This window comes from Corvus moneduloides, chromosome 2, assembly GCF_009650955.1.
Source record: "Corvus moneduloides isolate bCorMon1 chromosome 2, bCorMon1.pri, whole genome shotgun sequence".
Taxonomy (NCBI): domain Eukaryota; kingdom Metazoa; phylum Chordata; class Aves; order Passeriformes; family Corvidae; genus Corvus; species Corvus moneduloides.
The window spans coordinates 112,729,030-112,744,794 of record NC_045477.1 but is presented as its reverse complement, the minus strand read 5'-3'; the positions used below and the strand labels follow the sequence as shown (position 1 = coordinate 112,744,794).

The 15,765-nt window shown below is 44.2% G+C and overlaps 1 pseudogene; it reads left to right on the top strand.

Annotated features, from left to right (window-relative positions):
* The first annotated feature begins 7,376 nt into the window (after positions 1 to 7,376).
* Positions 7,377 to 8,261, top strand: LOC116440282 (annotated as a pseudogene).
* Positions 8,262 to 15,765: the final 7,504 nt, after the last annotated feature.

Sequence of the window (15,765 nt, the reverse complement as noted above, 5' to 3'; positions counted from 1 at the left end):
TGAGAAGAAATAAAACTACAAATTAAATTTTCCCAGTTTGTCAGCAATACCTGTGCATAATACAAGATGCAGCAAACAGTTGTCTCATTAAAAGAGCAAAAGAAGCATTTTTTTCACAAATAGAAAAAAGTCTTGAGAGTAGATTCTATGTAAATTACAGACATTAGGCACTGGAAGAAAATAAAAGATGCTCGGGTTGAGCTTCAGGTTTACTGTAACTCTCTTTTACTACAGCTCACAGAATTATTAAAGTAGACACTCAGCACAAAGCCCTTGTCAAAAAATCCCTATCTGCAGGGAAAGTTTGAAATTATTTTTTTCAAAGAAACCCTGAACACCATGTCTATTAACTGGGGCACCAAAACCTAAAATAAAAACAACTGAATAAATTATAGACACCTTGCTATTTTTACCATCCTGATCATCTTTTACCTGCAAAAAAGAAGAACCAATGGGGGCAGGGGTTTTGGGACAGTCATGGGTTAGCAAACATAGTCCCAGAAGTGATTTTCTTGCAAAGAGGTGCTTACAGCTTCCTCTGTGACTTGACAGAACCTATCAGCTGGCCAGTTTGAATATTGACAATTTTTTAAGCCACTTAGAATTTTGACCGCCTTATATGGTCCACATTTAAGAATGGACAAACCCTGGGAAGCTCTCCTTTGCTTCCGGCTTTGGGACAGGTAACTGGGCTGGGCCCGTACAGGGCCGGGCCACAGCCGTCCTGGAGCCGTGCAGCCCTGTTCCATCCGCGGCCCCCCACAGCCCCGTTACGTGCAGGCAGCGCAGCCCAGCTCCACACCCCCCATCCCTCCAGTGTGGCTGAAGATTCAGCTGAAGCTGCCCCGCTGCCCGGCAAAGCTCATGTGACCAACAGCGATAAGCGAACTCCAGCTGTGGGGCTGGGTGAGATTAACCCTTTTTTAGTGCTGTAAGTTTCCTCCAGAACAAATGAAGCCTGCAGACATTAAGTAAAGAAAGAAGAGCTGGGGTCCTGGGGGAGGAGAAAGAGGAGATGCTTGAAAGCTGGAATTCTGTTGTAAAGTTATGGTGGTGATAGACTATGATATATCAGAGTACCCGTTGTAATTTCATGAAAGCATGGGGGGTGGAGTGTTCAGACTGCAGTAGTGAGCAAAAGCACCTGCTCTGAGATAAGCAGATGCTGACGCAGCTGTAATTTGATAAGAAGTTTGAACAGGGAGAGATGGAAGCGATGAGAACTCTTGCACCAACTGGGAGGAGAAGACCTCAGTTCCTAGAGATGCTCCCAGAGATAGTCCTAGAGATGAAGATGATGAAGACCCTTTTTGCTCCCAGGGAAGGGGGAGGGCCTCTATTCTTAGAGATGAAGACGCTCCCAGAGATGGGTGAGGAGAACCTTTGTTTTGAACAGCTCAACCTTAAAATGGTACCCCAGTAGCTCAAGATTGGACCCTTGAAAGCAGCTGTGGAGAAAGCTGTAAGTTGGGGGAAGGGACTCTCACATGTGAGCAGAGAACCAACCTGGGCGGCTGGCTCGTGACACTGAAGCCATGAGAGAACTTCTTGTGGAGATGTCTCCATAGCATGAGCAAGAGAGACTCCTCTCCCTAAATGAACTGAACAGGTTATTGTGGAAGTGGTAAACTGACTGAACGTCTCAAGGGTTGTTTTTTTGCAGTGGGAAAAGGGGGAAAGGGAGGAGAGGTGTTCCGAAGGTGTGGTATGATTTTTTTTTTTTTCCCCTTCCTTTTAGGTCTGTTAATAAACTTCTTTGTATTCTTTTAAGTTTTGTGCCTGCTTTGCTTTTTCCTAATTCTTATCTCACAGAAAGTAAATAAGTAAGTGATAATTTGAACAGATCCACTACAGGGGCATTGGGGTTTTTTTTTTCTTTTTTTTTTCTGATCTTCACAACTCCCCAGTATAATACAGAATTAATTTAGCCAGTTTAGTCTTGCTTTATTCACAGGATCCAGGTGGAGCTATTTGCTGGTGCCTCACCAGGTACAGCTAAACACAGTTAGGGGCTAGGCCCACTGCGGTGCTGCCTAGCCCTTCATAGCACATTCCCCTTAATCTCATTCACAGAGTCATCTTTTCTAGGAAATTCCTTATGAACTATCAAGGTTTTAATTTATCATTCCCTAAACAATTCCTGGTTTTAACCCCAACACAGTAATTTAATCTCTGTTGACGGAAAGGGGTTATATGGAGCAGTTTATCATGATCTTGGTAGGCTATTAGGGGAAAAACTGAAATGGAGTTGTAAATCATAACAAGATAGAAAGCTCAATTTGGGGATTTCATTGTTCTTTATGTCCTACTGTATGTTAAATATTCAAAGATAATATTGTTTTCCTCATAAAGCAATAGAAGAAAAAAAGAAGGGCTAAGAAAATGTACTCATAAAGCAGAGAGGGCACTGAAATGAGATACTGAAAAAGGGATAGAGATTTTTTCTTTTTTTAAAGCATTTAAGTTTAAACTGTAATTAAACAGAAGGCTGGCTGGCAAGCTAATATAGAGAAGTTGTAAAATAAACATTGCACAATGGGAATTTTGGCTACTGCTACTACAACAGGGCTGCACATTGTCCTTTGGCTTGAGGGTCCGTGTGGGAAACCCAGGAATGAACAGTCCAAGCCCTGGAAACACTCACACAAATGCAGAGTTTGTCACGTTTCCTCAGGGGAGGGGGAAATTTTTAGCCATTCAGACGGTATTTGTTTTCTTTTACAGAGTCTCTGGTTAGTCCAGAGTTTATTTATAAAAAGTCCAACATGTAAATGCCAGGGGTTTTACATAAAATTGTAATAAAGAGGGTCACAAATCTGCTAATGGTGCAATGCTGGGTAATGATTAACTGAAAAGCCAAAGTAAATTAATAAACTATTTGTTAGGCTAGAATAATAATCTTCTTTTCAAACATAAAGGATGATGTATGAACCCTTCCAGACAGCAACAGAAACATCAGGCTTGTTGTCTGACAGCTGGGACTGTTCTCCCTTACATACTAGGTGGAACTAGTGGTTTTCCAAAAATAAACATTCCCTGTGATCTTGAGTGACAAATTTTGAGGGTGATAAAAGTCCTTAGCTTTTCAGGGCTCTTCTATCTAATTCAGTAATGACCTGCCAGTGCCTTTCAAAGGATAAATATAACATAAGAATCAATACTGAGGTACAGAAATCTTTGGTACCTTTCCCATTATTGATTAAACTCCTTTTAGAATTTAAGGCAATGAAACATTTATTACTCTTTCAAACTCTTTTTTTCCTGAAAAATTCTTACTCCGGTTTTGCCATCCTGTCCTTACATTTACTGTTCTCACTTTGCTTCAGGCACTCTGTATTTCAAAGAGCCAGTGATGTGAGATACACACTGAGATTTCCTCTACTTCTATTTGATCTGTCTGTTTCTACCAGGTCTCCTGAAAGGACTTAAGAGGCTGCTGTGCTGGATCTGCATATTCATTGTTCTCATTCAGCAAGGAATTCAGAGCTCCTGTCCCTCCTAGGGAGAAGGACTAAGCATGCAAATTGTTCAAAGCTGATTTTTCATTCTGGAAACACACACCTACGTCTTTCTCACTGAAGCTGATGATAATGTTAAAATACAGTTAAAATCCTTTTCTGAATGAAGGTATTTCCCTGGATCAGAGTATTACATCCAGCTCTTCATCCTGGGTATTATTTTTTTTTTCATTTGACTGTCCTTAAAGAAAAAATGCACTGTCAGGGGAAACTAAAATCCTTTGCTGTCCTTCACCTAAAAGATGGGAAAAGCACAAGAAGAAATACAACAAAAGTAATGACTAGACATCTTTTGATTTACAGATATTTATCTTAAATCATGATTAAATTATAAATAACATAACAATAATCTATTCCTTTATAGTTTTTTAATGAGGTTCTTAAGCTATCAAATGGAATCAATAGTTTTGTTTAGCTGCAAAAATAGAGATGCAGTCGCAGATACCAACAAATAGATGCCCTTGATTTAAACTCCAGCTTCATTCCATAGAAAAGATGCAGCCATGTTTCAGTGCTGGGTGAAAAGAGCTGTCAGGAAAATTAATCCACAAACACCAGAGGTTTATGTTCAAGAAGGAGACAGAGGAATCCTGTTACTTTATTCGCATAAAGGGAGAGGCCATGGGGCATTTTCCCTGGGGTCTCTCAAATTTTTGAAGGGCACAGCCTCCTATTTATCCTAATTTTCGACCGCATTTCCCCTCTCTCTTTCCCCATTGGCTGAGGTACTTGAGAGGTACAGGCTTCCTGAAATGCCTCATACCTAAGACTCCCTTCTAATGTATAACTCCACCTTTATTTTAATTCTTATGGAATTTATGGTTCTTCCCATTGTTTCTTTCATCTCTCAATATCCAATTTCATTTATCAGCAGACCTATAGTTTATTTGTAAAGACAAATCTCTTTCTTTCCATTCATCAATCAGTGGAATCCTTCCCATCGTTTCTTTTATCTCCCAGTACTAGTTTTATCTTCCAGCAGTCCCACAGCTTGTTTGTAAAGACAAGTCCCTCATTCCTTTCAGAGCTTATAAATTGTCAGGAAAGTGTTGATGTGTCTTGTAGAATTTAAAGTAATGGAATCATAGAATGAATTAGGTTGGAAGGGACCTTAAAGGTCATCTTCTCCTAACGTCCCTGCCCTGGGCAGGGAGGTTACTCACTAGGAGTAGGTTGCTCAGGGCCCCATCTAACCTGGCCTTGAACACATTCCAGGGATGGTGCACCCACAGCTTCCCTGGGCAACCTGTGCCAGGGCCTCACCACCCTCACAGTAAAGAATTTCTTGCTAAGATCTGATCTAAACCTGCCTTTTTTCACTTTAAAACCATTGCCCCTTGTCCTGTCACTCTGTCCCCATATAAGAAGTTCTTCCCTGTTGCAATCTGGTTTAGACCCAGGAAAGCAAAGCAAGCTAAGTCTCTGAGCATAAACCGGAAAGAACTTAGAAGGTTCAAAATATTCCCAGAAACGAGATTAAAACCAAACAACCTTAGATGTTGTTGCCAAAACATGGATGTATTTTATTTAATAGTAGAGAGGCAAAGAGAAGGGAAGAGAAAAGAAAGAGAGAAAGAAATAGGAAAAAGAAGTGTGTGGGGGGAGTGGGGGAACAGGGAGAGGTGACAGGGGTTAGGTGGAAGCATAGCACCTATCCAAGGGTCCCAATGACATCTTGTTGCTCCCCTCCATCTGGTCTGCTGGTGGTGAGGGTCCCCCATCGCTGCCGTGGCCACGCTGCCACACGCCAAAGAGTGCAGAATCCCGTGGATTAATACACGCTGTGGGCCAGGTGGGAACGCCCACGTGTCTCCCTTGCAGGGGCCGGCTTGACACTGTCCCCTGCAACACTGAGGGTCTGTTGCACCATCTCTGGTGCTCTGGTGCAGGGTCTGGGGACCCCTTTGAGGGGGGCCCCTGTGATGGGCCATGTCACCCCCTTCTGCTGTGGATAAGCTTCCCCTCCCCGGTGAGGACCCCTCAGCTGGGCTCCTCTGCACAGGGGAGGATGGGCAGTCACTGCTCCTCTCACCACAGGCTTTTCCAAGATAGCCAGAGCCTCTCCTCCCTCCACCCTTTGGTTTGAGGGTCTGTGCAAGACTGGCAGCTGATAGCCCTGGGGCTGTGGTCTCCACCTTGGAGGTGTTAAGCTTGTGCTTTGTGAATGTCGCCAGCGCTGAGTTGTTACTTTATCTTATCTTCATCATCATCGAGCAGTGTCAGGCCTCAGGGCCCCATTCAGGGTGTGGGAGTCTTCTCTGCAGCTTTTGTAATACAGTTTTAAAAGTCCTTTAAGAAAATGTTTAAGTCATAAAATAAAATATTTCAGTCTCTGACACTCCCCCTTCTTTTCCTAAACCACCTTAAGTTACTGGAATGCCACACTAACGTGTCCCGGCTCCTTCTCTTCTCCAGGCTGAAAAGCCAATAACTTTCCTCCTCTTAAAATCAAAATAAAACTCCTTCTGAGTTGCATTTACTAGGAACACAAGAAGCAAAAATTTTCCCTGTGCAAGTTAATATAAGAATAGAACTATTGTCCAATAAATGCAGAATTTGTAGCATTGTTTGAGGCTCGTGCTTGGGCAGGAGGAGGGTAAATCCTGTGTGCACTACTGTTGTGGGAGGTCCATGTCAGGCAGAAAGGGTGACTGGAGCGAGGGATTGACAGCTTCTTCATTTCAGTAACCAGACCATCATCATCCTCCCACCAGCAGCCCTCAACTCTGCTTTGCCAACACACCTGAAGGAAATGGTGAAATGGGATATACACACACCCCCACAACCTGCTCTCCTCAGCCTGCTGAAGCCTGTAGGATGACTGGACACTGGTGCCAGGCAGGGGGAAGTGCCACCAGGGTCAGCCCTGCAGCAGCTCCCCAGGTCTCAGCAGCCAGGAGTGACCCCTGTGCTGTGCAAAAGCCACACAGCAAGTCTTGTGCCCGTGGCCACTGCACAGGATTTTCTGGCAACAGGGCTACTAAAACCTCTGGTGGGCAGTCTTGTCGCTTCTGTTTCCACTCTTTGCACTTAATCTATTGTTTAGTGTGCTGGGTTACAACGGTGGGATGTAACTAAACTCTGAATTCTAGCCCCACTGCATTATTCCTGATGAACACTTAATGGTGGGTGGCTTGCAATGGCTGCCCGGGGCACACCCGACCCCCCAGGCTGCAAGCCGGGTGTCAGATAAGGGAAAGATCAAACCCTGCAGCAGGGCAGTGTTTCTTTGTCTTCACAAATGTATTCAACTGTGACAGCTACACCCGGCCTAAGGGGCTTATCTCTGCCAATGGCCCATAATGGCTCAAAGGCCCCAATGGGCAGCTGTAGTGACCTAGGCCATCAAGGAGTACCTAAAATATCCTGTGACTCATAGGATTACATCATTACATTGTGAAATTCCTTGCCCCGGGGGAGATACTGAACCTTCCTGCCTGAATCTGACCATATATAATCTGGGCACTTTGGGGACTTGGAGCAACCACCACTGGACAGATCCAGAGAAGGGCCAGACCTTCCACAAGAGGACCACGGCTTTTGACAGGACTGCAATCATCGCTTCACTAGGACTGCAACCACCGTCCTGACCACCATTTCTCCCGCTGGTTTACCTTCAAACCAGCTGAGATATAGGGAAAAGAAAACGAAACAGGCACTGTGTCCACGCAAACCATCACTGAGCCAGGACAGCCTAAGCGGGTAGCAGTCACCCCTGTTCAGAAAAGGAAACCCAAGACCAAACTGGCCTGCACAGCAACTGACAAGGAGGAGGCAGAAGGTGGCACAGCTCTTCATGGAAGGGGAACTGAGGAGAGCTGAGTTTGGAGCTGCGAGCGGGGCTGTCCAGCACCTGTCATGGCCAACCACACGGTGAAGGACGCGCACAGCATCCACGGCACCAACCCGCAGTACCTGGTGGATCATCCGCACCCGCATCTACGAGTCCAAGTACTGGAAGGAGGAGTGTTTTGGCCTCACAGCTGAGCTGGTGGTGGACACGGCCATGGAGCTGAAATATGTGGGGGCCGTCTATGGAGGGAACATTAAACCCACGCCCTTCTTGTGCCTGACACTGAAGCTGCTGCAGATCCAGCCTGAGAAGGACATCATCATGCAGTTCATAAAGAATGAGGACTTCAAGTACATTTGAATGCTTGGAGGGCTGTACATGAGATTGACAGGCACTGCCATCGACTGCTACAAGTACCTGGAACCACTGTACGATGACTATCGGAAAATAAAATGTCAGAACAGAAATGGGGAATTTGAGCTGATGCATGTGGACGAATTTATTGACGAGCTGCTCCATGAGGAACGTGTATGTGATATCATCCTGCCTCGACTGCAGAAATGGTACGTTCTGGAAGGAGCTGAGCAACTCGAGCCTCATGTTAGTGCTCTGGAAGAAGACATGGATGATGTAGAATCTAGTGAGGAGGAGGAGGAAGAGGAAGATAAAAAGCTGAAACGAATCCCGTCTCCTGACCACCACAGAAGAGGGTACAGAGACCTGGACAAACTCTGCAGATCTCCAGAGGTGCAGTACAGGCAGAGCCGGAGCAGGTCTCCAAGAAGGCACAGCTGCTCTCGAAAGAGAAGAAGGCCCTCACTGTGCCAGGAGAGGCATCATAGCAAAAGCCCAAGATGGCACCAGAGCAGATCCCAGGACAGGTGCCAGAGATCAAGATCTAAATCTCCAGCGCATCACCGTAGTCACAGACACATTCCATTGTGACATTCCCTACCCTGGGGAAGGTACTGGACCTTCCTACCTGAATCTGACCATATATCATCTGGGTGCTTTGGAGACTTGGGACACCACCACCACTGGACAGACCCAAAGGAGGACCTGAACTTCCACAGGAGGATCACACCTTCCATAGGACCACTGCTTTCAACAAGACTGCAACCATCACTCCACCAGGACTGCAACCACTGTTTAATTGGACTGCCACCACCACCCTCACCCTGACCAGCAGGGTGCCAGGCTGTACTCTGACTCTGTGGGTTTAAACCAGTTTTTCTGTATCATTGCATTTATTGTAATTTGTGGTGTTGTATTTCCCACTGATTCACATTTTAAATCTATGCCTTTCACATTGTTCCCCACCCTTTCCCCTGCCTCTAGCCCTGGCCACTCCCTCTGGCTCTCCCTGTTGGTTCCTGTACCCCAACTCCGCCCACGTACTGCCCCTGGGCCCTGAGAAAACCCCCCTGCTCCCTGACCACCAGGTCTCTCTGCCTCTGGGAATCGGCTTGTCATCGTGCAATAAAGGTTCCTTTGAGGCCCACATGGAAGGACCCTTCTCACCTCCTTTCCTGTTACTGTGTTGTGGGGCCAACAGCTAGCGGGAGCAGGTATGTGGGGCCATCCGGAAGGACTACGGAAGAGCGGAACTGCCGCTCTGTCCTAACCAGCCTCACAGCACTTCCCAAGAAGGCTGCTGCTTGCTAAACCAAACCAAGCACTGCAACAGTAATTCTATTATATTGTAACACCGACCTGAAATCTCTCACATCCACTGGTTTACTTTCAAACCAGCACGTTTAGTCATGGGAAGGAGAAAAAAGATGTCCTTGGGTGTAAGGATATGGAGCAGCAAGGAGTCCCCAGGCAAGGGCAAAGGAGGAACCTTATTTACAAAAACCTGGCCTTTTTATGCCATTCGTCAGTTGTTAGTTCACATAGTTTTAAGGCACAACAAACCCAATTTAACCAACCACCATACACCACAGTGCGGGCATGAGGCATTCACGCAGCATGCCTCACTTCCTCTATCCTAGCTGAGTCATTCTCCCACAGTCCATTTCTACTTAGGCTAAGTAACAGGCTGGAGCCATGATTTTACCAGGCCTTCTCTTTACAAAGCTCTACCTATCAGTCACACTTGGGCACTGCCATACTGCTCCAACAAGTGAGGAAAGTAAGGAGAGAACATCCTGTCTTCTCCTGAGCCCAGTTCATAGTCTTGGTAACTACTGGGGTAAACATTTCATCAGATTTAACCATGGCCCAGTCAACACCTAGGCATGTGCCCACATCCCCAAAACTTCCTCACTTATTCCCACTTTCTCCAATGAAGTTTCAGTGTTTGAAAATAAGCAAAGAAGTTGTTTAGAAGTAAATTTAGTTATTCATGAGCAAAGAAGACCTGAGCAAACCCCAAAGACATGTATAGACGCAATCAACTGCTCAGTACAAAATATTTATCCTGAAGCAGCTATGTGTGGCGGTGCAGGTGGCTCCAGCCACTCTTTCTCCTGAGCAGAACTCAGACAACCAGCTGTGGTGGTCAGCAACCCAAGTTTAGCATGTAACTTTGCAGTCATGGTGAGAACCCATGAGTCCCTTGCTCTGTCTTTTGCATGTTTTCTCATGATTAGTTAATGTTTTCCCCTGCCTGTTTTATGTATGAAGTTATGTATATTCATTTCCCTTCTTTAATATGTATTAGTTCTAGAAAGTTCCTTGTTCCTTGACACCCCATTGGATCCTTCCCTGAGTCCCTCCTATGTGTTCTTCCCATTGGTTCCCTTCCTGTCAATCCCACCTGCTTTTCTCTATCCATTGGCTGAGATCCCTCTCCCCACCTATTCTGTACCCAGTATAAGGTCCCTGGACCCTCCTGCCAATTGGGCTCTTCATCCCTGTCTTTTCGCGAGAATAAACCTGTGTGGAACACATACAGAGAGTCCCCTCTCTTTCTTCTTTGCCTGTGTGCCTGCTTAACAGCAACAGAAGGATACAGCCCCTTTTGGGTGAGGAGCTCTACCCCTTTTTCATTGTGTGATGGGCACTGAGTGCCGCCTTCCAGAGGGGTTTCAGTGTTGACCTCCGGGCTTTGTTGTGTCAGCATGCGAGGGGTAAAACCCCCTTCTGCCAGCTCTCAGTGGCTGAAAACCCCTCCAGCTACATAAACATCATTTGGGTGATTTCAAATGACTGTTCAGGGCTTGGAATAGAAATGTTCTCAGAAAAAGTTTTTTCTAACCAGCAATTAAATTCGGGGGTTTTAACTGCCTTTGGGGTATTTTGTACAAGTGCCGCTCATTAGCCCCATCAGGAAAAGCAGGAAGAGAATGAAGGTTATTTTGAAACTAAAATGAGCACTCAAAGAAAAGTACACTGGCTCAGAATTTAATCTGGAGCTGATCGCTCATCACAGTTAATAGGTAATAGATTTGTGACAGAATATAAATAATACAAGTCCCACCATGCAGTCTGGAAAGCACAATAATTGCAAGGATTTTACATATTCATCCACCTACTCACATTTTGATTTTAGAATAATTTTTTGACTTCTCGCATTCTAATAATGAACTGCTGTTTTCAATTTTCTGTGCCCCAATAGAAAAAAAAAATCAAACTACAACTTTTCAATGATTCATTTTGTTACAGATCAAATCCTAAAAAGCAGAAAATACCATTTAATTTTAAAAGGGAATAAAAAATAAAAATCAGCTATTTGACATATTACAGGTGTATGAAACACTGTAAGTGTAAGATTCTCTTTCAACACTTCACAAAGGGAGGCAATAGAAAAATAATTAACTTCAAGTAGAATAATCCTGACCTACTCACGCTACTCTACATCACAGAGAAAAAGAAAAGATACATAACGAGAAGATAATCCCTTGAAACCCAACAGACCTTCTATCTGAGAGCTGTCTTCCAAAGTCCAGTTAGAGGACATAAACATGCTGCCAAGTCCAACAACTCAAACACTACATGATTTGAAAAATAGAATTATTTTTATCTTCTTCTTGAAGCTTGAGAAGAGGTGAAAACAGAAGCCTTAAATATATACATATATACATAAGCATACATGCAATTGATATTTTTAATCCACAAGAGATTTCCACTGAGAAACCTGTATTAAAATAATTAAAGTTAACAGTGGCAATCCCATTAGGTGGAAGAGCGATCCCTAAGGAGGGAGAAAGTGGAAAAGCAAAAAATCAATGGCTGAGAAACCAGCTGCAGTCCCCTGGAGGAAGGGAATAAACCCTTTATCCTGCCTGTGCTCCTTAGGATATGCACCTATCTCATTTGCTAAATGCACCATCCCTGGGGCAGTGCTGAGATTTCATGACTTTCCTCACTAATTAAAAGGTTGGCAGTGAAAAACACCCACCCTTATCCCTCTGGGATGATCAATATATTAATTAAGAGCTTTACCTTCCACCACAGAACTACAACTGTATCACTGAAACCTGTTTGGGGCACAGCTGTAAATAATTAAATGCCACAGGCTGTGACTCATTTATTGATCATCCAGGAGTGCCACCAGGGCTTTTCCTAATGCATAAAACAAAGAGCAGCAGGGTCTCCTGTTGCCAGAGGAATGAGCAGTAATCAGGAGAAAAGCATGTATCAGGTGAAGGAATATGGAAGAACAGGGAAGTTCATCTTTAATATAACGTGGGGTACAGTAATACCCAGATAACACTGGATCCTGACCATCAGAGGGAACAAATAGAGACAGGCTGGCAATTCCTCTGCTTTGTGACCTTTTCCAGATGTATGCTCAGTGATGGCACTTTGTGTCTGACTGGAGCTAATCCTGCAAAATCTGGTCTTCAGCTACCGCCTCAAAGAAATTCCTCTTTGCTTGGCAACAGCTCCTTCCTGGGGAGAGCAACAAGCAGCAGCTGCTGCAAAAGGCTGAGCCTTTCCCTTTCTTATTTCTCAGAAACCATAAAAATTTCTCTATCTGCAAGGACAAGCACAAAAAAGCAGTAGAGAGAAAGACTAGGCCACATAAAAAACATTTCTATTTGTCCTTCCTCCTGCCAGTGGATCACAGAAAGGAAGAAAAAGAGATTGGGGTAAGAGGAGGAAAATTTCTCCTTGGATTTGCTGGGGTTTTTTCTGATGATTCTTTAGTTTGCATGATTGCCTGCAAGGAAGAAGGGCTCTGGGCTGGAGGGCAGCTCTCAGAGTGCCCTGGTCCCTGCAGAAGCTGAATATGGTGACCACCCACCCTGTCACAGCTGCCCTCTCCTCCCACAGCTCCAGGGGAGAGACGGATGGGAGGTTACCTCAACGCAGAGCTACTTGCATTAAGTCAGGCTCTTTGCCTAGAAATAAATGATGCAGGTCTTGTAGGAAGTATGCAGTAAATAGGAAGTATTAAAGATGGATTGTTAAACTCAGCGTGTTAAATGTGGAGCTGCTTCTTCCCTTTCCCTGCAGTGTCTGTAAATAAACCCAGTGCAACACTCCAGCTGCTATCCCCCTGAGCATCAGAGGGAAACAGCCAGGGCACCACTATCCCCCCATCCCCAGCTCCTGCCTGCCTCATCAGGAACATACCACACACCAGGAGTGTTTAAGCCTAATAAATATGTATGTCAGACCCTTGCTCAGGTGGCAGCCTTTGTGCTTCCTGGGGCAGTGCCAGACCACTTCTGCCACCTTAGGCCAAGGGGTGACACCTGCACAGTGACCACTGGTATTTAGTCCAGGTCAAGGCCAGAGTGCACCTGCAGAAAAACGAGTATTTAGTGAAATTGTAATGTGTGTGGCCACCACCTTCTTGTAGGTACCTCAAAAATCAGGTTATTTTGCAAGTTGTGCAGCTTTGACAGCTTGGATGTGTCAGAGCCAGGCCAGCACACAGCCTGCCTTCTGCTCCAGCTGTGACTTTGGGGCAGGGCAAGGGGAGAACAAGGGCTCTCCAGAGCAGGATGCTGCAGCCACCATTGTGGAGACAAGAGTGGTGTTTGGAAAAAGAGGGAACATAATAAACGTTGTCTGTCCTTTTGATATCAAAGTTACAGCTCCACTTGTGGAGGAGTTAGGCGTGAGGGGATTTGAGCACACGTGATGTAGGAGAGCTCCTCTCACAATTTTTGTGAGGTGGTTCAGACAACAGAAAGAAACGTAACCCAGAGGAAAAGAAAATCTGTTGAACATTAAGCATCAGTGCATTGCTTGTCAAGATATAGAAGGAAACCTCCAAAAATTCAGCTTCATTTTGCCAGAAAGCTGTAATTGGGAGTCAGTTAAGTGAGAACAGGGAAAATAAAGCTATGGCTCTGAAAAGGAGGCAGAAGGGAGGAGGAAGTGAAATGGAAGTGATGAAAGCACCACCTCCACTTTGAAGCCATTAATGATACCCAGCTGTTTTTCACCGCTGAGAATATTACTTTCCTCCCTCTGAAAGTTAAGCTAATGCATTCTATTAAACAGGAAAGAATTTGAATTGACTAATATCCACTCTTGTGCAGAGAGGTTTTGGCATGGTGTTTTCATCCTTCTCCTTCCTACTCTATCAGCAAAGCAGCAGAGAAAGCCATGTTGAGTAGCTTTACACAATTAATGCAATTTACGCACTAGCATTTTCATTAAATTCCTTTTGCCAAGATTTAATTATAAAAGTTCATGGTTTCCTTTTACATACTGAAATAAATTTTAATTTAAACTTTTGTAGTGCTTTAAGTCCACTTCCTTTACACAATTTATTTGATAAATTTGATAAACCTGAGAAATTGCAGTACTCTGGATTTTTAAATTAGTTTTATTTTTGTTGAAGATCCTGGCAGGTCTCTAAATGTCACCTGGGCAAAGCTGACATGGTGTGAGTGGCTGAGTGGGAGCTGCCTGTGGCTGCCATCCTGGTTAAGGACTTGGTCTTTGATCAGACTATACGTATCTGTTTAGGTCCTGCTGTTTGAGAGTCACAGCCCTGAACAAAAGAATCCTAGTGTGACCCCAGGTGGATTATTCAGTCTTACTGCAAACACAGAGCTTTGCTGCCTTTTAAGGCCCAAAATAATTCCTCAAAGTCCCTGAAGTGCCCCCCAAAGTACCAGCTTGTGCTGCCCACTGGGCACAAGTTTAGGGCCAGCTGCCCTGCTGTTAGTCTTATTTTGAGTCACTTAAACAGAGTGTGCCCATATCAAAACAGTCAGTGAATGAAGAGAAGTGAATGAAGGAAGGTGACTGAATGGGATCCAGAATGATGCCAGGTTGTTGCCTGACTGATCCAGCCACAGGGTGCTGACAGAAAGCCAGTGGTGTTTGCCCACCTGCTGATGATGGTGTTAAACACTCCTCCGTATCCATCCAACAAGGACGTACGCAGGGACAAAGTGTAATCTCACTCCACATCATCATGCCCAAAAAGATGGCCCAGATTTAATTGGCAGCAAGAATCTGCTTGGGTATGTGATGCACGAGGGTAAGAGAGCAAGACTTAGTGTGCTGCCTGCACATGGCTTCTTTTGTGAATAAACAAAGGGCTTCTGTTTGTCAAACTGCCAAGTGAGTGCCTTTAATTATAAATGAATTGAGCTTTCTTGAGAAATTAACACAGTCAACAAGTGTCTTTTCTTAAATTATAAACAGATGGTACTTTTCAGCAAAGGCAAAATGTGATTAAGAAAGCTCCTCTGTTCAGAAAATGCAATTTGTGCTTTAAACTTTCAATCAGTCAAAAGCTCCAGATTCAAAGCAGAACTTACCATTACCATGTGGATATTTTTTGTTCTGTTTTGTTTATATTATGGTTGTTTATAAATTGCACAATAATTTACTATGTCAAGTCACTTGTGGCATTAACTTAATGTTAACCCAGGTGGCACTAGCAAAGGATGAAAATGTCAAAGGAGCCAAACAAATATAGGCTTGTTGAAAATGAACATAGTAACATAGTAACTATCTATGCTAATGACTTCTGTGTATGAAATATGCATTGCTAAATGACAAGCCCCACACATGGGGCCAGGGATGTAGTTACTTGACTGATCAAACAGTATTTTCATATTTACCAGGACCACATTTCCTTAACATCTGCTCTGGTAAGAAAATGGCAGTGGTGACAAATCTATTTTTTGTTCTTTGGAAAATTTCCAAAGATGTGGGACGCTACTCAAGCTCAGTGTAAGGAAAAGGGGGACTGAGGAGTCAATCAATCTTACCTGTGCATAGACCCAAAATGAAGGGATTCTGCCACTGGGGGCTTTTGTAAACTATCACCATTAATTCTTTTCCTGCATTATTTGGAAGTTTGTCTTCACAGAAGAAAGATTAGTTTTAATAGACTGTATTTGTTCTAATTTGTTTAAATTAGAAGCATTATGTGACTTGCCCTGAAAAATGAGCTGTTGAAATTGCTCGATAACAGCCTGGTCTAGTTCAGGCCCAAGATGCCAAGGTGAGCTCTGCAAAAGCCTTTCTAAATGCAGAGAAACAGGTAACAGTAGAGCAGTTTTGTGGTGCTAGTACAGAGGTTTTAGA